Here is a 25,497-nt window from a genome sequence, read left to right as displayed (position 1 = left end):
TAGCTAAATTCATTATAGATAAAAAATTTCTTAGGTTCTTCCTTTAATTTAGTTCCTTATTGATCTTGCCTATATATATATATATATATATATATATATATATATATATATATATATATATATATATATATATATATATATATATATATATATATATATATATATATATATATATATATATATATATATATATATATAAAATTTTTGTGCAAAAGTAATATTTGTGAATGGAAAATCCTACCAAACGTTTATATAATAACACTGTGTTTGTGTAGTTTAAAAAGAACAATCCTTCCAATATTTTGTTGTCTCCTTTTTTTGGCGGATTAAGTGTAAGTGAAGAATAACCACTCCAACAGATGGCTGCCCTACTCAACTTTTTCAAACAAGCTTGGACCTCCATTGTTGTAAGATTCTCTCTCTAGCGATATTGGATCTTCCAAAAGTTTTTAGAGGAGTATTTAATTACGAGAGGTTTACTTTGTATAGATTTGTTTAATCTGATACTCTACACGTATAACTGTTAAAACCGTGGTGTTTGATGAACAGAAAGTATTTACAGGGTGTTCTAGTAAGAGTGATGAGGCTCCAACAACGACAACCTTGGATATTAGCACTGCTGTTGATAGTGAAACGACCACGATAACCACCCTTGATACTGAACTAATTAGCAGCGGTGGTGGTGGCAAAACACACGCAGACCTCCTTGGTGCCGAGCTAAACACTAGTAGCGGAACGGGTGAGAAGGACATACTTGCTACAAGTATGATCAGCAGCGGTGGTGGTGGCCATACACATGACACAACTCTTTGAGCAAATTGGGAGCTCGAGACTTATGTTACCATTTATAGTAAAAGATTGTGGAAAATATTAGGGTAAAGTACTGATTGAACCTTCAACCAGTGTATCCTTTTATGTATTTGTGCGTGTGTATGTTTCTATTTGCCCATATTAATTGTTTTATAATGAATGCATCAATTATTGTCTAAATTTCAGTCAATGGATTATTTTTAGAGATATAATTTTCTTCTATGTTGGTCGCCATCTCCGGTTGTAAGTGTTATGATAATGCACATGTATTCGAAAGAAAGTGAGACATAAATTGCTTAGAGATATTAATTTCCTATATATTCTTTCTTACTTATATTCTTATTCATGTAAAATTATGAAAAATATTATATTTTGATAAAATTAATAATATTCAAAAACACTTGTCATCAATTCAAATGGATAACAGGATAAATAAAAAGAAAAATAGGGGGTTACATAAGTTGTAATTAGGAATATATTTATTTGTTATTTCAATTATAAAAAACCCATAAACTAAATATATACTGGGGTTTTACTGATCTCCCCACCCATACCAGACCACAACCAACTCTCTCTTACCTTCTTCCTATTCTGAATTCAAGGACGATAAATAAAAGGAACCTTTATTGATCGGTTGTACTTTCTAGTAACAACCTTTTTTTTTTCTTTTTCTTTTTCGTGTGAATCAACACTAAAAATTATATATTTAGATAACATGTCTCAAAATTATTGAGGAACATTATAAATATCTCATGGTTGTGATAGTTGATCTAGTTGCTGTGTTTTGTGACGAGTTTCTTTTTGCAATCCCGTTTTTATGCATCGTGCTTGAGTTCTTACCTTATTTTTCTAAAATCATTTCTTGATGACTCAGGCAATATAATTTAGTTGGTATTAGTTAATATGTGTGATGTTTCTTATTCATTTTTATTTTGTTTTTAAATTATAGAACGAGTTTTATGTTATAACGTTTTATTAAAACTCAAACTAAAATGGTTTTAGAATTGAAATTGTTTTAGATAATACTTTCTGTGCATGTAATATATTTGTAACACACATCAATATTGTAAAATGAAGACTATAAATACATTAACTAACACCCTAAATTTAAACATTTCCATCAAAAAGTTAGATTAATTTGTAGGTACATTTTGGACATAGTTAGACCTAACCATATATCATCATAAGGTGAATTTTTGGATCCTAGACAGACCTAAACAAAAAAATTCATATGTTCCAATTTGGACAATTTAATCGGGTCCTGATTAGACCTAATCGTATGACAAGGATGAGACTAAACATGTTAGATAGACAATAGTTGAAACTTGAAAGTCAACAATCTCATAAAGGATCTAAGAAATATATAAAGATACAACTGGTAGTTGTTATATATCATTTGAACCTATTGTTGTATGTATGATCAATATAGCATATTATTGATAATCATTCAGCTCAAAGATTATCCCTATTATATTGATTTTGACATTAAACATAAGGTTATGGGCGATAAATTAAAAAAATATTTAAAGGCTGAAAATACTAAATTTGAACTTTAATATCTTTTACAAATGGCCTCCTCTTACTCCTTGAGAATGATAAGCTCAATGACTCTTACTTCACGGATTGGCACCGTATATTGAGGATAGTCCACAAACACGAAAAGAATTTACATGTCATTGAATGTTAGGAATAATATTATGCAAGAAATAAACAAATTATTGTACTATTACATGTAGAAATATAGCGACACATATTAAAAGCCACAACGATCCAAAGTATATATATATATATATATATATATATATATATATATATATATATATATATATATATATATATATATATATATATATATATATATATATATATATATATATATATATATATATATATATATATATATATATATATACAAGAGTTTTATTTATTATATGTCAATTCACAATAAACTTAAATAAAAGAGAGTTATTTAAATAATCAAATAGAAGAATTATTTGTAGGGTAAGAATTAATAAAAGTAAATAATTATTTACGGTTTTTATAAAGAAGAGTTTTATTTATTATATGTCAACTAAACCATAAATCATTCATTTCATAAACGGATAGAGTTGTGACAATGTAAAAAATAGTTATCAAAGTACAAATCAAAACATTGAATGCAAATCATTGGTCGATGCGGTGCAATTATGCCGGTCTCTCCCCCTTCAAATCAGAGGTACCTGAAACCATAAAAATAAACTGTAAGCACAATGATTAGTGAATTTCCCCCAAAATGTCACACATCATACATACATTGGGTCTCGCCCGACATCGAGCCCCATCCGGTTTCAGGCCCCGCCAGGTACAAATTTGTCAATAACATGTGGTGGGCCTTGCCAAAAACATTTATCAGGCCCTGTCCGACATCGATCCCTACCATATATACATACAAACACATGTAAGAGTCACATAGACAACTAGCATTCTATAAGCATAAATCAATGGGTCAACATTTGTGCCTTCGACCTACAAAATATTGTGAGGAGACTCACCTTAATATGAAGATAACCGAATCTCACACACGTTGTTGCTACAAAAGATCCTCACACTGAACATATCAAAATCAACCCTAATTAACAATTAGGTTAATAACCCTTGCAAGGCTAAACCCAACTAACTTGGCCTAAAGCCCAAAACGACTTATTAAATTTTTAGGAGTATGTCATTCGTACACCTTAACTATGCCCCGCATACCAAGTTTCCACAGAAGAGAAAACGGAGCAAAACCCGTTATGCGTTGCGTACTCCAAGGTTACGCCTCGTGTAATCCCCCTGGTGCCAAAATCGACTTTAAACTCTTAATACCTAAAGACTAAACGTCCAACTCACATATTTGATTCTAAGGGACGTCTAAAGTCATACAGTTCCTGAATTTATGACTTTTCATGGCTAGGGAGAGCCCAAAACAAAACCCTAGTTCCATAAGCTCACAAAATGACCAACAATTCATGCATGGGTGGAATATAACCATCGAGATCCGATTTTTATGCCATAAGAACCTTAGAAACACCAAGAAATGCTAATCCTAAGCTTTAGAGTAGCTTTTTGCTCATAAGAACCAAACCTTGGGACCAAAAGCATACAAATCTCTAAATTAACCTAAATCTAAGCCAAAGAATCATAAAGGTGAGAGCTTTATACCCTTTAAGGCTTGCAACTGAAAAAGAAAACTCTAGATCTTCAAGCTCCAAGCCCACCAATCCTCAATGATGTTCTTCTCCTTCTTCCACAATAGTCCAAGAACACTCTGAAGGTCCAAAAAAAGCTCTCAAGGATTAGTGTTTCGAAATGACAGAAAGAGGGAGCGGAGGCTGATGATAAGGGAGGCCTTAAGGGTCTAAACGCTAAAAATTATGGTTTTGGAATATGTTAGAGTATGCCCTACGTACATGCCTAGCACGCCCACCATACTTCATGAAGGCCGTGTTCCACTTAAGTGACTTATGTCTAACGTACATTTCATGGACACCCAAAGTAAGGACCAAATTTGCAAAGTTTAAATATTTTGAGCCAAAAGTGGAAATAATGTTGGATTCACTACTAGAAAAACAGCCTTTTATGACGCATAAAAAATGACACACACTGATAGAGGATGCGCATTTGTGCGTGCCCTAAAAATTAATGTCAGTTTTCCAAAATTTGAAGGATAGAGGACACGCGTTTGTGCATGCCCTAAAATTAGTGTCAAACAAAACAAAATTAAAAATACGTAGGGCGCTTATTTTAAGTGTGTATCATCTACAACTGTCGTTTTATATTTTTTTTTTAACTAAACGCGTGTTTTTAAAGAGGGGTCCTCTAAAATTCTAAAATTTTGAATACCCCACTTCTGCACTCTCTCCTCTGGATCGCCTTATCTCTCGTAAAATCGCACAGAGCCATTCTCTCTCTCTCTCTCTCTAACCCTAGACATAACCACTGGCCATTCACGACGATGTCTTCTTACCCTTTCCTTCTTCCTTGCTCCATATTTTTGACCTTCGTCAGAGCTATCTTCTTTTCCCCCGCCGCCACTAACAAACCACATCCTTATCCATTACCCTAAAAACCAGACTAATCTTTCACCTCACAAAATATCTCTCATAACACTTAGGTTTTTGGCAATGAAAAAAATCAACCCCTACTCCTTTGACGTGTTCTAATTTCTTACTGTATCTAGGTTAAAATCAACCATTGCAGCATAGCATCTTCTCGTGTAGTGTTTAGAGGCATCAACATCTTCCAACCTTTCTCTGTATAGGCATCGACTCCAAGGTAGAATAGGGTTCTTCATGTCCTGTAAGTTTAAAAATAATTACTTGACAGTTGGCATAAATAAACCGATCTTTACAAAACATATTGTTTATTTGATTTTAGTTTTCAATGCTAATGGTAATAATGTTGTTATAGGTATTTCGTTATTGCCAACAGCGGCATGAAAAGTCAAAATGTTTGATTTGTCAAACATCAGAAAATTTGTGGATATGTCTTATGTATGGGTTTGTTGGGTGTGGGGGGTATAAAGAAGGGCATACATTTGAACACTGGAAACAAACACAACACTGCTACTCTCAGAAACTGGAAACACAACGTGTGTGGGATTATGTTGGTCTCTCTAGTGAAGATATTTTATACCTATAGATGCAGAGTCCAGAAGACTAATTGACTGGATGAAGAAAGGTATACTGATTCATAAACATTCTCTAGTGCTTTTGAGATTGAGTTTATATTTTTTTATTACTGATTTTTTTCATGAGTTGTTTTTTTGTAGGTGTGTATGATGTTCTACAGAAGAAATATCTCAAGACACTAATGTTCTGTGTGTGCTAGACAATTGAAGGGCCAGTGATTGAAGAATATTCCTGTAAGTAGCTATTATAATATGAATGTATAAGAGCAATTTTACTTTGCTTTACTAAGATCTACATATGGATCCCCTCGCACAAATGACCACTTCCGACCAGTCCAGGTACTTCCATTTTCGTATTTAGAATTCTATTAACTACCTGAATATACCGAAGCATGTTTGATCAAACCCTGCATCTCAATCTAGTTAATTTCTCAGTATTGTTTGCTTCAATTTAGAGCCAATAATTCCTCCACCACTCCTCTCTGCCAAATAAGATTGAGGTTACAAATGAAAGCTTAATTGTGGTTGATGCACATGATCAGATAAGGATAGTAAAATGATGCGAAGACTCTGTACATGAATTAGTTATAATAATGACTAACACATAATGTTTACGGATTTATAAGCAAATTATATATTATCTATGCAGTTTTTTGTTGAATGACAACTATTATCGATTTGATTGATACTATTGGGCTAAATATATAATGTTAACTGGTTCCATTTGTGGCTTTTGATTTCTATGATTGATGATCTGATTCCTTGTTTCGTTTAAGAAAATCCAAGATGGTAATTGAGTTGCTTAAAGGCATTCATTTTGTTTCTTCTGTGGAGGCCATTTCTCTTGTTGTGCAAGCTGGGATTCATCCTTGGATATTATACGGTATTATATCAAATGTTGTAGGAAACTCATGGTAGATTCAGTAACTGTTATCATCCGAACTCATTTTTGTTTTAAGTAGTTTCATAGTTGATGTTAAAGAATTCCAAACCTTATATAAACTTTGATCTTTTATTATACATTAGGTAACTTTCTTCCTTTCCAATATGCAGGATTTTCAAGAATTAGATCCCCTATCTATTATAGGGGAAGAAAATCAAGGATGATTTCCTTAACACTTCAGTTCAAGATTTGGTAACTTACCTGAATCTAATGTTTCTAGCTTACATAGACGGAACTGACATCTTAGTTTTTCCAAATTAAATTTTGTGTATTACAGGGGACTGTTTTAGACACATCCAAGTCACTTATATTTCCTCTTCTACTCCTGGCTGCTGTGCATCAACAATTCCTAGCAGGTATGCTCTACATCATTAACATTGTATGAATGCTAAAATCAAATGAATAATCAATGATTCTTGTTTGTGTTCATATTGAACAGGCTATAGACATGCAGATGCAAATGGTCTTGATGGTTTAAAGGTTCAAATTATACTATCATGTATCTGCTATCAACCTTGTTTATTCTTTGTTTGAATGTTGATAGAGAGTGAAGTATCAAGCGTGTTACCCTATGATTGATTGATTATAATTAAATTATAGGTGGGTCGTTCCGGAAGGTTTGGGCATCTTGGGTTTGCTGTGAATTTGATAACCTTTGAAGACAGATTTAAACTGTAAGTCTTCCTCCTAATAATATTAATTAGCATTACCCGATTTACCCCTATCTTTCTAACTTTGTGGTTTCATGGCTATTTATTAATGCTACAGGTATCAAATTGAGCAGGAACTTGGAACTGAAATCAAACCTGCTGCCTTCATCATATACATACTATCATCTTCATCTTGGCTTTGAACCTAGTTGAAGATGAAGAGTGTTATTGAAAGCCAATAAAAATACTGTCAAAGTTAAATGAACATGTTGGCTTTGAACCTGATGACATTATTTTTTTTAATAATAAAAGTACTTTGATGGAGTTTACTGAAATAAATTTTGTATTTATATATTTGTCTACAATTGTTTGGTTCGGACATGCCATACACTGATATCCAGTTCATCGTTCTGCATAAAGTGAAAACTTTTGCTTCTGGGTCATCTAAGTCAGGTCAGTGTCAAAGTTTAACTTTTAAAAGAATTTATCTTTCAAGTTTAGAGGGGGTATTATGGTTCGAATGACATAGTGAAAACCAGAACACTTGAAAATAAGCAATCTCATACCAAGGGTAAAATTGACAAAGCACTTCCAAAGTGCCAAATAGTATTGCAACTGCAGGTAAATACCCGAACATAGGACACAAACAAACTGTAAAGATTACACAGATAGAAACTTCATTATTGCAGCTTTAACTTTATGTTTTGTATTAAAGTTACAAAGTGTAATTTTTGTTGTTTTTTAGGCTGATGTCAGTGAAAAGCAAGCTAAACTTGGTTATGGAGACTATTACTATGACATGTCATACTTGGTACCTTATTCAACTTATCAGAACCTGCCACCTAGTACATTTTTTGTAAATCAAACTGAATGATATATATTTTATCATTTAAACTATCATTAAATTATAATACTAGCAAGTGATTAAACTTTTAATACACTTTATCAACCAACTGCAGATGCTGAAGGAGATGGGAATGAGTCTAATTCAACTATTTCTTCTGAGTCTGATGTTAATGGAGTTGTTAATGAAGAATCCCAAAGCCAAAATAACAAAAGATCATAGATGAGAATGCTTAGGTGCTGATATGGATGATGTTAATCTTGTCACTATATGTATTAATAAAATGTTTCAACTTTAAGTGCTTACCTTTTAGCTTTATGATTCATAACTCTTGATTTTATTTTAAAATGTAAATATAGATGTGGGTTGTTGATTTGGTTATCTAACTAGGGAAAACCTCTTACTAACAATGTATAATAAGATCCCCTTAATATCATTGTATTACAATTTTTTAACATGATGTTATTGGAATGCCCCTGGTTTGTTGGCTCACGCACATTGCAGTAAAACCTCGACCATCAATCCACATATAACCAGTCAATAGACAATCGAGCAAATCTACAGACCACTAAGCATAACATCATCCTATATACCAGGATACCGATCTAACAGATCACTACAGTACAATATCATGCATAACAGGATATCGAATCCAAAGGCCCCCCATAAACAACTCCAAAAGAAGATTCTGTAACGCCTGTAGATCAGGGCTAGTCAATTTAGAGACGATAAGCATCAAAAATGACTTTTTAATAGAAGATTATTTAGGATGAATAATCTTAACTAAGTTGTAGTATATTTTACAAGGATTCTGTACATATAAAGAATGCCGAAATCCGAGTTATAACGAAGAAGTTATGACCTGTCGAAGTTTCGCGACAGAACCGGCACGACGCTGAATGACGTAAAAAGTGAATTTACGTTAGAGTGATATTTAGCCTTATCGATCTAAACGAAAGTCGTAGAGTTCGTTAAACTATGAGTGTGCATAAAAAGAACGCCCAAATCTGACTTCGTATGAGGAGCTTATGATTTTTCGAAGTTTCGATTTAGCGGTATGCAGCCCGAATACTCGATTTGAGACCGAGTGGTTTTAGCCAAAACAATCTAAATGAGAATCAAAGATCTCATTAATTGTAGTAAAACGATAAAATGATAGACGAAAACAGACGTCGGATGAAGAAGTTATGATTTTTTAACGGAGTTTTCTTGTCCCGACCTACTAAAAATAAATAATAAAAATAAAGTCAAAATTAGCCGACGGAGTCTAAACGAAAGTTGTAGAGCGTAGTCTCACCTACACGGGGATATAAAGAACGTCGAAAACGAAGTTTGTATGAGGAAGATATGAGTTTTTGAAGTTTATTAAATATTTTCGAAATTAAATTTAAATATAAATTTTCGATATTATCCAAGGGGGGAGTCACCGGGCTTATCCAGGTTACGCCCAGCGTAACCTAAGATTACGCCCAGCGTAATTCGAAGTTCCAAACCCTATAAAAGGGAGTCGAGTGCATCCGATTCATTTGCTCATTTCTCTTCTTTCTCTCGCGTTTTTGCATCGTTTTTCGTGCAAGAAATATCCCAAAGCCCCGGTATCATTCCCGAGCCCCGAAGCAAGTCCCGAGGCCCCGAAGATCCCGAGGAGTGAAATTCCCGAGCCGAAGCTCTGCCCGCGAGGAGCCCAGTTTTTGTGAAGATCTTCCAGATCTACCGAAGAATACTACTTCTACAAGCCGTAGTGCTGTCCGATCATCTTCTAATCAAGTGAGTGTGTAGTTACTTTCTTCTAACACATAAATATGAAGTATTTGCTATGAAATACGTGCTATCTGTTTATATATTATTTGTCTATTTGAGATGTGCGTGGAATTGATGTTTTATACAAGTGTTAAATGATTTAAACTGTGTAAGTATTTATATCTACGAAAATGTTGGGTAGAACTTGGGTAGATGGGATAGTTGGTGACTATGGAGTTAGCGCCTATTGTATAAACCTTGGCGACGATGTGACTTTGTGCCTATTTGATGAACCTTGGCGACTATGTAGTTAGCGCACGTTGAGTAAACCTTGGCGACTATGGAGTTAGCGCTTGTTGAGTAAGCCTTGGCGACTATGGAGTTAGCGCTTGTTAAGTGAACCTTGGTGACTATGGAGTTAGCGCCTGATAGCCATGGATTTAGTACTTGATAAATAAACTTTGGCAGCAATGGATTTCGTGCCAATTCCTTAGGAATAAATGAATGAAGGATAGTTGGTTCTTAGGGTAATACCTTAAGAAGATAATGGGGATGAGTAATTGGGTTGATTGTTTGCTGATTAAATATAATAATTATATTATTGTGGGTTGAAAACCCTATATGCTCACTAGGCTCTCAAGCCTGACCCACTCAGTTTTCTTTTCATTACAGGTAATGGCACAAGGGTATAAGTTGGTGGATTTGATGAGAGATTTTGGATTATAGATCAGTAGTTATAAATAACTATTGTAAGGTCTATTTTATATTGTTTATGCTTTTGGTCTGTATCGAACATGACATCCCAAGGTTTTATTATTTAATGAAAATACATTCTCTTTGAGAAATGTTTGGATAAATGGTTATCATATTTTTGTTTTTGGGAACAAATTCTGCAACAGTTTTCTTTAAACGATTACTCTGATTTTAAAAACAAAGCATAAACAAATTGGTATTTTTTGGCCGTGAAATTGGGGATGTCACAGATTCATACAAGGAGTTGTCAAGATAAGATCTTTATACCTTAAATAACTTGAACAATGAATGATGATTCTGGATCTCTATGCTTCACACCAAGCAATGAACCTTTAATTTTCTTTATTCCTTCAAAATGAGTAATAAAACACCAACTTTTCTTCTTAAGAGCTCAAAAATACAAAATGATGGCTACGGATCGAATATTTAGGGTTTAGGGCATATGGAGGCTAGTAAGAGGTCAAGCTCACGAGACTTAATGAACTTATATAGGGGTTAAACCCTAAAAATTAGGGTTTCAAGTTAGCCAGATTACGCCCAACGTAACCCTCATACTCCCAACGTACGAGGCTCGAACTCGTGATCATACTCCCCGAGTACTAGCCACAAGGACCAAAAATGCAATGTTTTAATTACGAAGGGCTAAAAGGAACATACCCATTTCAAGTGTTACATCTTTGTTGATGGAGATCCGGTCTCTGAGCCCACGCTCTATAGGAGCCTTGTCGGAGCTTTATAATGTCTGACCTTCACTCGTCCGGATATTTCTTATGTTGTCTAGTAGGTTTGTCTCCATATGCATGGTCCGCGTGTTCCACATTGACTTGCTCTTGAACGTATTCTCAGGAACTTTAAATGTACTCTAATCCACGATATTCATATTCGTTCGTCAGTCATGCATCGCCTGGTCTCGTGCTCTGATGTTGATTGGGCCGGTTGCTTTATGACACACTGTGTATATCTTGGCGACAATATCATATCTTGGTCATCCAAACAACATCATGTTGTATCCCGTTCAAGTGCCGAAGCTGGGTACTAGGGGTAGCTAATGTTGTTGTTAATGTTGTTTGGCTTCAAAATCTTCTTCTTGAACTATCGTGCTCTCTTTCTAGAGCCACTGTTGTTTTTTGTGATAATTTCAGTGCCATATATTTAGCTAGGGATGAGCAAAGGAACCGACCCGGCTGGAACCGGCCTGGAAACCGAACTTGATGGAAAATAGGAGCCGAACTGGACCGCCGGTTCTACCGGTTCCCGGTTCCTACCAGTTCTTGTCGTGTCTTCAAATGTTGGAACCGGTCCTTGAAAATAACATCATACGGTTCCGGTTTTTGCCGGTTCTACCGGTTTATGCCGGTTCTACAGGTTCCCGGTTTCAAAAATCCACAAAAATAACGTCCCGGTCCCGGCCTGACCGGTTCCATCGGGTTCTAGTTCCGGTGCCGGTTCCGGCCGGTTCCCCGATCCATATGTTCATCCCTATATTTAGCCTCAAACCCTGTACAACACCAACATACCAAACATGTGGAAATAGATTTACCTTTTGTTAGGGAATGTGTTGCGATTGATCATGTGCATGTTTTGCACGTACCGTCCGCTTATTAGTATGTCGATATCTTTACAAAGGGTCTTCCTACACAACTATTTTTAGATTTTAGAAACAGTCTGACTATTCGACAACTCAGACAAACTCCAGGGCGTGTTAAATTATTGTTATTTGCTTTGTTCTTTTGTATATAGTATAGGGCCCTTTATGTAACTTGTACTCTTTATATATTGATATATATACAACACGAAACCATAAGGGGGTTTTCCACTAAATCAAACAATACGAACGCTCGCATGTGTGATATATAACTTTAAAGTGTGGAATATTACTCGTTCCTCTTAAGATTTATTTGAGAATGTTAATTTGCTTTGACTAGATTAAACGGTGATCACTTTCTCATTCCACATACTTTCCTTTTTTTTGGGTGGGGGTTGTTGATTGTGAATGTCATTTTCATGCATTATTTTAATCGTGTTCTACTCATTTTCATTGCATGTTGTACATACATTCCATGCATTTTTATCATTTATTGGGATTGAATTACACATTTTTATGGAATCAATATACGCAATAGGTACTTTGGTGTATATATTAGGCATGGTGCCGTGCAACGAAGCATGTGCATGTATAAATTTCGAAGACCTAACAACTTTTGGTTAGAATCCTTAACTATTCTTGAGTTGATTCGGATGACATATCGTCATATCCTATAATATGTAGGATATTATGCATATTATAGATTGTGTAATTTGTGGTTGATATATTATTCTACCACAGGTTTTAATTTTATTATGAGAAGTAATAATTGGTTCGCTTGTCATTGGCTTTGAAAATTGTTTACCAAAAAAATCTGAGGTTGATGTCTTGTAAACAACATAAGGTTTTTTCTTTTTATAAACCACAAACTAATTTATTTTTAAATAACTATTTGTCTTTCATGATATTTGAACTTATTACCTCTCATTTGAGAGAGTTGGTATTTATAAATATGTTAGTTTGTTATTTCATTAGGATACTAGACATATGTGGCATAAGGAGCTAGACTTAATCGGTTGAATTCTCCAAATTTTTATTTTTTTATTTTTTATTTTATTTTTTGAATTAATTTAATGTATCACCAATTCACCATAATTATATTATCAAAATAACTATATAATATATTAAGTGAAGCAATTTGGAAGACTATAAGTTTGTGAATATACTATACTTTGCTTGATCCTTGTCTCCTTGACATATTTCACATTTTGTTGTTTTTGTTAAATTTATTAGCTTGATAGTTGAATCTACCTAATAAATAAGAATAATTTTGCCACATGTCCTTCTCTCATTCAATTTGCCACATGTCATTTTGTCATAATTTAAAGATATATTTATTTTCCACTTGTCATTTATTTCATTTTCCATATCTAATATATTATTAATTAGTTTCCATAAATTAAACCTATCATAATGATATTAATTTTAAATTTTAAATTTTAAATTTTAAATTTTAATTTCAATTTTAAATAAATTTACAGTTTAAACCTTTATTTTTAACATTTTGTTATAATTAACCAGTTTAGTATACGGGTCTGATAACTAAACAATAATTTTAATTTATTTATTTTTTTGCATGTTTTTTTTCTCATAATTTTTATTTATTTCGAATTCAAATAAACTTCTCATTTAATCGTTTTCTATTTAACATTTTGTTTTAATCAACCCGTATAATATACGGGTTTCACAACTAGTAAAAGAATATAACCAAACACAATAGATTTTTATCTAAATGATTTGAAATTAAGATCTTTTTAACTCAAACCCTCATCTGTTTTAGCTTTTATTTAGTGGCCGTCAAAAAACATAATTCATATATAAAAAGCAATTAATTAGTCGAGTCTCCTTGATTGGTGATGATTTTATGATGTGTTAGGTACAGAAAAGCATACGATGTTTTGAAATAATAACATGGTAGGATCATGTGGATGTGAATATTAACTATTTCAAATTTTTTCTAAAAATAATATAATAAACGTTTTATTTATGCCATCCCAATTCTCTACCCAGTCCATCCCAGTGAATTGCGGTCAAACCATTTATTTATTTAAATAGTATTTTTTTAGCAGAGTTCTAAGTAATGTTATGTGTAACTTTGACGATAATGTCAATTTTTAAGTTTTTACGAGTCTTGTCGTTTATAAGACATCATTTCAGGCTACAATTTTGTATATAATTAATAAGTCTATATATATTTTCTATTATTATTCTGTTTTATATACGTATATATGACTTAAGGCGACATTTTGTTAAAACGTGAAGTTAAGTACAAGCTTTGAAGCCAAAACGAGTTTTTTAAAACATTGATTATTAGCAAGGGTTTTAAGCTATCGCGATATAGCGGGGGCTCAAGTAATAATTTTTATAGAAAACTATAGATCTACCCAGAATTATTAATGATTTTTCATTAAATAGTAAAAAATTAGTATTTTCAGAAAATAGTCAATAAAATCGATAGGTGATTAAATTAAGCTCACATGCTATTTCACTCTTCCCAACTCCTATCTTGCTATAATGGGCTACGAACTAGACCATTTTCGGTCCATGGATCAGAAATATATAAACTTCAAAATCTAGAAAAAAAAATACTCTCGTTTTCACACTCTCAACATTAAGAAATTCTCTCAACCATTTCAATGGCTCAATATCAATATTCACGGGACAATCTTTTCTAAGTAAAAAAAAAAAACAGGATTTACAAAAGTTGTCAATACCCTTACAGAAGCATAGTTTACAAAAGTCTTGTTAATTATTTCTGTATTGCCAATTTTATGTGGTCATTCCAATCTACGAGTGATCATTAACTTTTTCAATTTGCTAACTTTGTTGCTTTATGTTCAGGGTTCTTAAATTTGTTAAAAAATAAAAACGGTTTTGAAAACACAAAGAAATTAGCATAAAAGAACTCTAAATTGTCATTTTTAATAACTTTGCATTTTTAATCGAACTTAGGTATTTTATTGGAAACATAAAAAAGGTTTGATCATAGAAATCACATATGGCCATTGGCCATCTCCGATTTCAAGATTAAAAAAATCTAAAAAAAGTTTTTATACCTATATCCTGTTTGTGGGTCATAGCTCGAAATTGGGGTTAAATTGCAGCTCAAGGAAAGAAAATCATAGCTAGAGCGGTGTTAGTGATTATTTTTGAAAAAAACGGATTTTTACTCATTATATATATATATATATATATATATATATATATATATATATATATATATATATATATATATATATATATGGGAAAAGTGAATATACCCTTAAGGGTATATAAGCTTAGGTACCCAAACTCACCATACTACGTCGTTTTGTATCATATAATACATTCTAATTGTTCAATGTTCTTATAATTTAACTTCAAACTTGATTTACTCCCAAGATTATTATAAATTACAAATAAATCTTCCTCTAACGTAATTTTCATTTTCAACTACAATATATATAGCCTAATAAGTGTTCGGCAAAAAGATATGATATAAAAGAAAGATATTAGTGAAATTTCGAAAATCTTGAAAGTTAATCAAGTTAAGAGTTGAAGTTTACACACATTATAATAAATATATTAAACAAAACGACGTATTATAGTGTGTTTGTGTACCTAAACTTATATATCCTTAAAGGTATATTCAATTTTCCATATATATATATATGGAAAAGTGAATATGTGGCTGTTATGTACCTAAGCTTAGGTATAAAACCTTTTAAACGATATAGTTTTAAACAAAACAAATCCAATTTCATTTTCTCTTAGCTTTGTTTTAATAGAATATCATTGAATTAAGTTCAATTATGGAATGAAAAAGATCAATTATATATATTTTTATTGCAAATAATTATTGAAGTTTATAGAGAAAATAAAAAACCAATATTTTTTAACGAATATAACTCAAGTGATTTGTCTTTCAATTGAAAAAACTATTTTCAATGATTTTGTAAAAAGCTTGATTGAGTTATGACATGTTCTTTTATCTTTTATTCTATTAGTTTTCATTTAGAATTTAGTAGGGTTGATTAAATGGTCACAAATTTTAATGCTTTAAGTTCTTAGACACAATGAATAAAAAGAACATAAATTTGATCAATTTAGTAAGTCACATGATAAAGGAATAATAGTAAAAAGATATCATAATTTGTTTGGATATAAATGCATCAAAACTACATTATTTGGAGGGTTCTATATATAAGCTTAGGTACATGACAACCACATATTCCCTAAGCTATATATATATATATATATATATATATATATATATATATATATATATATATATATATATATATATATATATATATATATATATATTAAAGTCATGAAGAAAAGGAATAGTAAACTTGCAATTTTTTTGGCAGAATTGGTCCTTGTACTATTTTACTCATTTTGACGTTTTTGGTCCTTGCAATCAATTTTTTTACACTTTTTAGGAACCTTTTAATATTTAAAGTTTGGCCATAAAAATTTAACGGTTTGACAACTTTGATCCTTTTTCTAAAAAGTTACTAATTCCTACCCCTTTAATTCTTTAGCCATTTTGACATTTCTGGTCCTTGCAGTCCAAACTTTTACATTTTTCACTTTTGTTCTTTGCAATCAATATTTTTACACTTTTTAGGAACCTTTTAATATTTAAAGTTTGGCCACAAAACTTTAACGGTTTGACAACTTTGATCCATTTTCTAAAAAGTTGCTGATTCCTACCCCTTTAATTCTTTAGCCATTTTGACACTTCTGGTCCTTGCAGTAAAAACTTTTACATTTTTTCATGAAAATGAAAAAAACGGTCTGGGATAAAGCCTGGGCTTTTCATTCTTGCACTTCTACGTCTGTCATTTTATCGATTCGGAAACAACATTGAAATCTTCTGGCCCCCGCGTAGCGGGGGTAACCTTTCTAGTTAATATATTAGGTTAACTTTGTAATTTTTTCTACTTTTTATGATATAATATGTTTTCTTTAATTTTCATAAAATTTATCACATATTTTATAATGTTGATGAAAATGCATAATTTACATCAAATCTAATATTGTCCAAAAAAAACCATGTGACATCCCCAATTTCACGGCCAGAAAATACCGATTTGTTTATGCTTTGTTTTAAAAAAACCAGAGTAATCTTTCAAAGAAAACGGTTGCGGAATTTATTCCCAAAACAAAATATGATAAGAATTTATCAAAGCCTTTCTTAAAGAAATGTATTTTCATTATATAACAAAATATCGGGATGTCATGTTCCGATACAGACACATAAGCATAAACAGGACATACATTTATTTACACTAGTGATTTACATCTCTTTTAATCTCCCAGAGAAATATGTCTTCGTATTGATACTTGTGATATAAAGAAAACTGAGTGGGTCAGGCTTGGGAGTCTGGTGAGCATATAGGGTTTTCGACCCACAATAATATAATTATTATATTCAACCGTCAAACAATCAACACAATTACCCATCCCCATTATCTTCTTTATTTCTTAGGATTTTACCCTAAGAATTCAACTACCCGTCATTCATTCATTCCTAAGGAATTGGCACAAAATCTATTGCTAAGGCGCATCTACCAACATCATCCTTTAAGCGCCTCTGCCAGGATTCCGTCATACACTATGAGGCACGACTGCCAGGTTTATGACATTCTCTTTTAGGCGCATCTGCCGACATTATCCTATAAGCGCAACTGCCAGGATTATCCTATAAGCGCATCTGCTAGTATTATGACATTCTCTATTTGGTGCATCTGCCAATATCATTCTTAATCATCTTACATACCTCATCATTTTATCACATACCAACTATCTCATCCACCCATGTTCTACCCAACATATTAGTAGATATAAAATACATATACAGTTTAACTCATTTAAAAACCATATAAAACATCCATTCCACACTTATTTCAAATAAACAACAGTATGTAAACACATAGCATGTATTTGATAGCAAATACTTCATATTTATGTGTTAAAAGAGAGTGACTACACTCTCACCCAAAACATATACTTAATACATTCAGACAATACTTGTATTAAAATTGTGTTTATGAAAGGGACTATACACTCACTCCAAATAAACAATAATATATATACACATAACACGTATTTCAAAACAAATACTTCATATTTATGTGTTAGAAGAAAGTAACCATACACTCACTTGATCAGAAGATGATCGGACAACACTACGGCTTGTAGAAGTAGTATTCTTCGGTGAAACAGGGAGATCTTCACAAAAACCGGGCTTCTTGCGAGCAGAGCTTCGGCTCGGGAATTTTACTTCTCGGGATCTTCGGAGCTTCGGAACTTACTTCGAGTCTCGGGGATGATATCGGGGCTTCGAGATATTTCTCGCACAAAAAACGAGGTAAAACGAGAGAGAGAGAGAGAGAGAAGAGAAAATGAGCAAAGAAACTCGGCAGCCTCGACTTCCTTATATAGGGGCTGGAACCTTCGATTACACTGGGCGTAACCCGGATAAGTCCGGTGACTCCCCCCTTCGGATAATATCGGACATTTATAATTAAATTTAATATTTTAATTATTTAATAAACTTCAAAAATTCATATCTTCCTCATATGAACTCTGTTTTTGACGTTCATTATATCTACGCGTAGGTGAAACTACGCTCTACAACTTTCGTTTAGACTTCGTCGGCTAATTTTGACTTTATTTTTATTATATTATTTTAGTAGGCCGGGACAGAAAAACTCCGTTATAAATTCAAAACTTCTTCGTTATAACTCGGATTTCGGCGTTTTTTATATGTACGGAATCCTTGTAACGTATACTATAACTTAGTTAAGATTATTCATACTAAATAATCTTCTATCAAAAAATCATTTTTGACGCTTATCGTCTCTAAATTGACTAGGCATGATCTACGGGCGTTACAAACCATGAGAGTTTTAGATTCATAAATTGAAGAGAAATGAGGTTGTTACACACCACATTGAATATTTGAATATGATACGTGATATAAACCTATTTCCATCTATGGAAGTACAATACAGAGGTAGGGATCGATTTTTTTTTTCAATTAGATTAGTAGGTGTTATATCAAATTTTACAAAATTTATGGTGTTATATCATATTTTACCATGTTTTTATTTTATTTTTTATATTTTTATTTGAATAAAATGTAATTATATAAAATTAATAAAAGGAAAAATACTTTATAATTTAATTAAAAACAATTACATAGCTAAAAACTCTAATTAAATAAAAACACTATCTAAAAACGACAATTAAATTAAAACTCTATTTGTAATATATTTTTCATGATGTCTGCTCTAGCCCTCAAAACCATATCGAGCTCGTTTCCGATGAGATGATCAAATGGTTTTGTTAAAAATTTCATATGGTGACGTCTTGTTTCTCCTCTCGAGCTCTTTTGCTTCTCTTTTCTAGCTTCCTTTTTCTCCTCTAACTTCTTTTTTTTCTTTTCAAAATTCAAATTATAAATTTCAAAATTACTAACAACTCTCTGAATACCATCTCCTCTTCCCGTTTCCAATGTATTCGACGAAGAACCTCTCTTCCTCGCCTTATCTCGACCCATCGTCGAACTACCTCTTTGTAACATCCAGTTTCAGGATGTTTCAAATTTTGGGACTGCGGACCACAAATTGATCGAGTAAAGGTCTTGGGCTTCAACTGAATTAAGTTTAAACCTTATTAGATGTTAATAACGTTGGTTTAGTGATTTAAGCCCTTGAATCATGTAGCACCCGCATATTCGGGCTAGTCAATTTAGAGACAATGAGCGTCAAAAATGACTTTTTGATAGAAGATTATTTAGAATAAATAAGAATAAATAATCTTAACCAAGTTATAGTATATGTCACAAAGGTTCCGTACATATAAAGAACGTCGAAATACGAGTTATAACGAATAGTTATGACCTGTCGAAGTTTTACGGCAAAACTGACATGGCACCGGGAACCGTAAAAAGTGATTTTTTGATAAACTACTTTTTAGCCTTATATATCAAAATGAAACTTGTAGTATACGTTAAACCGATCACATGCATATAAAGAACGTCAAAATCTGACTTCGTATGAGGAAGTTATGATTTTTCTAAGATTTCGCATAACAGTATACAGCCCGAAATTCGAATATTAGATCGACCGATCTTTAGTTGATATAACCTAAACGAGAATCGAGGGTCTCGTTAATATTAGCTCAATGGTAAAAAGACAGACGAAAACGGACGTTGGATGAAGATGTTATGAATTTTTAACGGACTTTTCCTGTCACGGCCTGTTAAAAATATAAATTTAAAATTAGCCAACGAGGTCTAAACTAAAGTCGTATGAAGAAGATAATTAGTTTTTAGAGTGACCAGGGAGTGACATGTGGCGCAATCTGAGCCCCACCTTCTTCCCCACGACTTTACATGAGATTGCGACACGTGGCACATTACGCCCAACGTAATTTTGAGTACGCTTAGCGTAACCCTTAAAAACCCATTACGCTCAGCATAATTCTTGAGTTCGCTCAGCGTACTCGGTGCTGGCAACCTATAAATAGAGGCGTTTTTCCTCATTTTTCTTCACACTTTTTCTCAACTTCTCTCCCAAATACCCCCAAAGCCTCAAGTATTTTCTCCAGCCTTTCTTAGGAGTTAGTAGCGAGTCCTGAAGTGCCACAAGGCCCCGAGAAGAAGAGCTTTCGGCTCAGAAGTTCTGCCCGCGCAAAGCCCGTTTCTTCGCTAAACACCCTTGTAAGTGAGTTATGCTTACCCTAATTTAAGTATAACTTATGTTTAAGTTCATTACCGTTATTATGAACCTATAAACAAGATTTATTAGTGATTCCAAGTCATTATACTGATTGATCTACTTATGGGGATGATGTATAGGTTGTGATTTAGCGAGGTGTTTAAAATGGGATTTTCAAACAGTATACTTCGTATACCAAACGGACCCTACATCCGATATGATCATACCTGGTTGTTCCTTACTTGATAGATCATGAAAGTAGACTTTGAGCTAATGATGAATCTAGACTAATAATTAGTAGCAATAAAGATTAGACTGAAACTTAGCGATAATAATGCTAGGTTTCGTCGAAGGAAAATAGAATCGTTAGAAGCGAAGCGCTGCCCGAGTTTGGAATCATCACTTTAACAAGTGAGTGCATAGTTACTTTCATCTTACACATAGATACGAAGTATATTATCTAATTTACGTGTTATGTGTTCATATACCCTGTATACTTGCTATCTATGCTGGATGAACGAATTTATATATGTTTTAAATAATTTAAACTGTATATGTATTTTATATCTACGAATATGTTGGGTAAAACATGGGTAGATGAATGATGAGAAATGAAAGATGATATGAGTGAACATTGCAGCTATAGACTTAGTGCCTAATAAATAACACCGACAACTATGGATTTAGTTCCTATTGGATAAACGTTAGTAGCTATGGGCTTAGTACCTGTTAGATAAACGTTGGTAGATATGGACTTAGTACCTGTTAGATAAACGTTGGTAGCTATGGACTTAGTACCTATTAGATAAACACTGGTAGCTATGGATTTAGTACCTGATGAATTAACTTTAGCAGCTATGGAATTAGTGCTTTACGAACGAACATTGGCAGTTATGGACTAGTGCATGTCATATAAACCCTGGAAGCAATGGGCTTCGGAATTAACGAATACAGGATAAATAATTCTTAGGGTAGACCCTTAAGAATAAAGAAGATAAGGGGAATGAGTAATTGGGTTAATTGGTTGATGATTAAACATAATAATTATATTATTGTGGGTTGAAAACCCTATGTACTCACCAGGTTTCCTAACCTGACCCACTCAAGTTTATTGTATCACAAGTATCGATATGAAGTTACATTACACGGAGAGATTAAGGAGATGTAAATCACTAGTGTTAATGAATGTTAGTTCTGTTTATGCTTATGTTTCTATATTGACGATGACATCCCAAAGTTTTAAAATGAATAAAATACATTTCTTCGGAAATGCTTTGATAACGTATTTCTCATGTTTTTCTGGGAACAAATTCCGCAACATTTTTTTTTTCTAAAAGGATACTCTGAATCTCAAAACAAAGCATAAACAAATCGGTCTTTTTTGGCCGTGAAAATGAGGATGTCACAAATCTTGTTTTGGAGTCAAAAAGGGTAAAATGGAAAAAATGAAATTATGGACTTGTGCATGTATTAATGAGCTAAGTTCGGTATACTTTAAGTCAAAAGTAATCAGATAATTATGGAAATTATTAATAACTTCATGTGTATATAAATATCACTAAAAATGTAACACCCGGTTCCCTAGTATGTGTTTAATTAAATATTTATTTATTTTGAAAGAAAAACTCGACGAGTTGGTAGCCCTAACTCGTCGAGTAGAAGGCAGTTTAGACGCGGGGTTTAAATGAGCTACTCGACGAGTCGCAACCCTGACTCGACGAGTAGGACAAGCTGGATGAAACCCTAATCTTTAGGGTTTGCACCCTATTTAAGCATCATTTCTGGCCTCCATTCCAGCCTCCATCACCTCTAAACCCTATTATCGAAACCCTAATCCGCCATAAGTGATCTTGAGCTATTTCTTGCCATTTTGAGTGTTAGTTGTACCTTGTGAAGCTTGTGGAAGAAGTAGAAGATATAAGACTCAAGATGGAAGGAGTAGATCCAGGAACTACACTCCTTTTGCTACATTTTATGGTAATCAAGTTTCCAACTTGATCATTCTTCTCTTAGATCTATTTATTTCTATTTTATGGAAGTTTTGGTTCAAGATCCTTGGTCCTTGAGGTTGGGGAGACCCAAGTGACCTTGAGGTTGGACTATATAGGGGGTTGATAGCAGTGTTTGGAGGAACCTGGGTCGTTTGAGACCAAGAGCTGTATTGTGGGAGTATTCATCTGGGATGTGTTACTGCCGGCTTCGAGGATGAAGCCTAATTTAAGTGGGGGAGAATTGTAACATCCCAAAGTCAGAATCAAGAGTTCAGAGGGTAAAAGTGTAAGTTGGAAGAAAGGAACTCGGCGAGTAGGAGCTGCAACTCGTCGAGTCTAAGCGGGTGTTGAGCACATGTTAAGTGACCGGACTCGCCGAGTCAGAGGCTAGACTCGACGAGTCCGTGCTGGAATGAGAAACCTTAATTCATGGGGTTTACACCCTATATAAGGAACCTTAATCCCCACCCCAACCTCTTTAGCACCCCTTTGATGTCCCGAAGCTTTCCCCATCGTCTTCAAACCCTAATTTGAGAGTGAGAGGGATTTAAGTGTTTTGTGGAGCTTGGAGAAGAAGGATACTTGAAACAAGAGTTGGTGGGATCATAGAGGAGCAAAGTGGATCTGATTTCCTTGCCTGTTGGCATCAGATTAAAGGTAAAAGTTGTTGCCTTGGCTTGGTTGTGCTTAGTTTGTTCATGAATGAAGTTTTAAGGGCCAAATTGTCATATATGAGTCTCTTTTTGAGTTTTGGGTTTAGATCTGTGGTTGCTACTACAGATCTAGACTGGTCTTGACTCATGAATCTGGAAAGTGATAGCTTTGGGGCTTTTTTGAGAGTGTCCTTGCCTTAAACCTTCACTTTAGCTTGTTTAGAGCTTGTTGAACCTTGCATGCACGTAAAGTTGGAAACTTTACGTGTGAATCTGGCCCTAGGAGTCCAGATCTATGTATTGGAAGCTTTGGAATGGCCTGAAATCGTCTGGATGAAGATGTCACGTATGGACTCGGCGAGTCACATGGGTGCACTTGGCGAGTTGTATGAATATGTGCATGGACTCGGCGAGTTGGAAGAACAACTCGGCGAGTCTGTTGAAGATTGCCTTAGACTTGGCGAGTCTGTTCTTGGACTCGGCGAGTCTGGTCGTAAGGGCCTAACCTTTTTGGTTGAGCGGTGAATCGGTGAGTCGAGGGACGACTCGGTGAGTTGAGCAGGAAGTGACTCAGAGTTGGTTGGATTCGGCGAGTTGATTCGTGGATTGGGAGTTTCTAAGTATAGGGACTCGACGAGTCAGCTGGTTGACTCGGCGAGTAGAGTCAGTCAGGAAGGTTGACTTTGACTGAGGACTTTGACTTTGACCAAGAGTTGGCCAGTTGACTTCTAGGGGTATTTTGGTAATTATTAGTATTTATTGAGTTCAGTCTTTTGGTATTATCAGTGGTGGAGTTCGTGTCGGAGGTTGGAGCAGCGTGATCTTATCTTTTCAGTCAACAGTTGCGAGGTGAGTTATCCTCACTATATCAACAGGGTCTAAGGCACCAAGGCTGGCTCTTTATCGAATGGAAATCCAGGTACTTGTTTGTTATGTTATTGCTATGTTAAGTTTGCATCCTGATAGTTAGGATGGTGTATGTTAGAGACCTGGTAGGGTCGGTATCCTGGTTTATAGGATGATGCTATGCTAGTGACCGGTTAGGTCGGAATCCTGGTAGGGATGTGCTATGTATGTGATCTGCTAAGATCGGTTTGATTATTTGTGAATAAATATATGATTATATGTTTATGTGCACGTGGTTGTTGGACTGGGGTTGGGTTGAGGCGAGTCCTGCTTTGTGCTGTAGGCCAACATACCCATGGCGGACCGGTTATCCCGAAGGCCCAGCGAGTGGTCCGGATAGACTGTAGGCCCCAAGAGGGCGGACCAGACGTGCTGAGGCTCGGGGAGTGGACCAGGCCGACTGAAGGTCCGGTGCGGGCGGACCAGTCATACTGTAGACTCAGAAAGTGGACCAGGTGGATTGAAGGCCCAGTGCGGGTGAACCAATCACACTGTAGACTCGGTGTATATGGCTAGACTCGGAGGGCAGACCAGGTGGACTGTAGGCCCGGTGCGGCGGACCAGTCACACAGTAGACCCGAAGTGCATGGCTGTTCTTATAACGCCCGTAGATCCGGGCTAGTCAATTTAGAGACGATAAGCATCAAAAATGACTTTTTTATGGAAGATTATTTATAAGGATTAATCTTAACCAAGTTGTAGTATATGTCACAACGTTTCCGTGCATATAAAGAACGCCAAAATCCGAGTTATAACGAAGAAGTTATGACCTGTCGAAGTTTCGCGACCGAATCGACACGACCCAACGCGATGTAAATAGTGAATTTAAGGTACTTATATATCTATCCTTAGTGATCTAAATGAGAGTTAAAGATGTCTTCGATAGTAGTCAAACGATCAAAAGACAGACGAAAACGGAGGTCAGATGAAGGAGTTATGAATTTCGAACGAAGTTTTCCTGCCCCCGCCTACTAAAGATAATATATAAGTAATATATTTATAATATATTAAAAATAAAGTCAAAATTAGCCAATGGAGTCTAAACAAGAGTTGTAGAGCATAACCTCACCTACGCGTCGATATAAAGAACGTCGAAAACGGAGTTCGTATGCGAAAGTTATGAATTTCTGAAGCTCGGGGCGTGAAACCCCAAAACTGTCAGATACCACAACGTGGCAAGCAGTGCCACGACGTGGCAAGTCTTCTGACACCTCCGGGAGTCCCCCAGATGCAACTTGCGATGATGCATGCAGTGACGAC

The 25,497-nt window shown here is 34.3% G+C and overlaps 1 long non-coding RNA gene across 1 annotated transcript; it reads left to right on the top strand.

The window, feature by feature from the left end:
• The first annotated feature begins 244 nt into the window (after positions 1-244).
• Positions 245-990, top strand: LOC145073748 (uncharacterized). Its single transcript, XR_013691525.1, has 2 exons — positions 245-407; positions 550-990. It is a non-coding gene; the product is annotated as an uncharacterized LOC145073748 (long non-coding RNA).
• The last annotated feature ends 24,507 nt before the right edge of the window (positions 991-25,497 follow it).

This window comes from Lactuca serriola, chromosome 9 (genome assembly GCF_051521515.1).
Source record: "Lactuca serriola cultivar US96UC23 chromosome 9, Lser_US96UC23_V15, whole genome shotgun sequence".
NCBI lineage: Eukaryota > Viridiplantae > Streptophyta > Magnoliopsida > Asterales > Asteraceae > Lactuca > Lactuca serriola.
The sequence above is the reverse complement of the archived record's forward strand: the minus strand, read 5'-3'. Positions and strand labels throughout refer to the sequence as shown.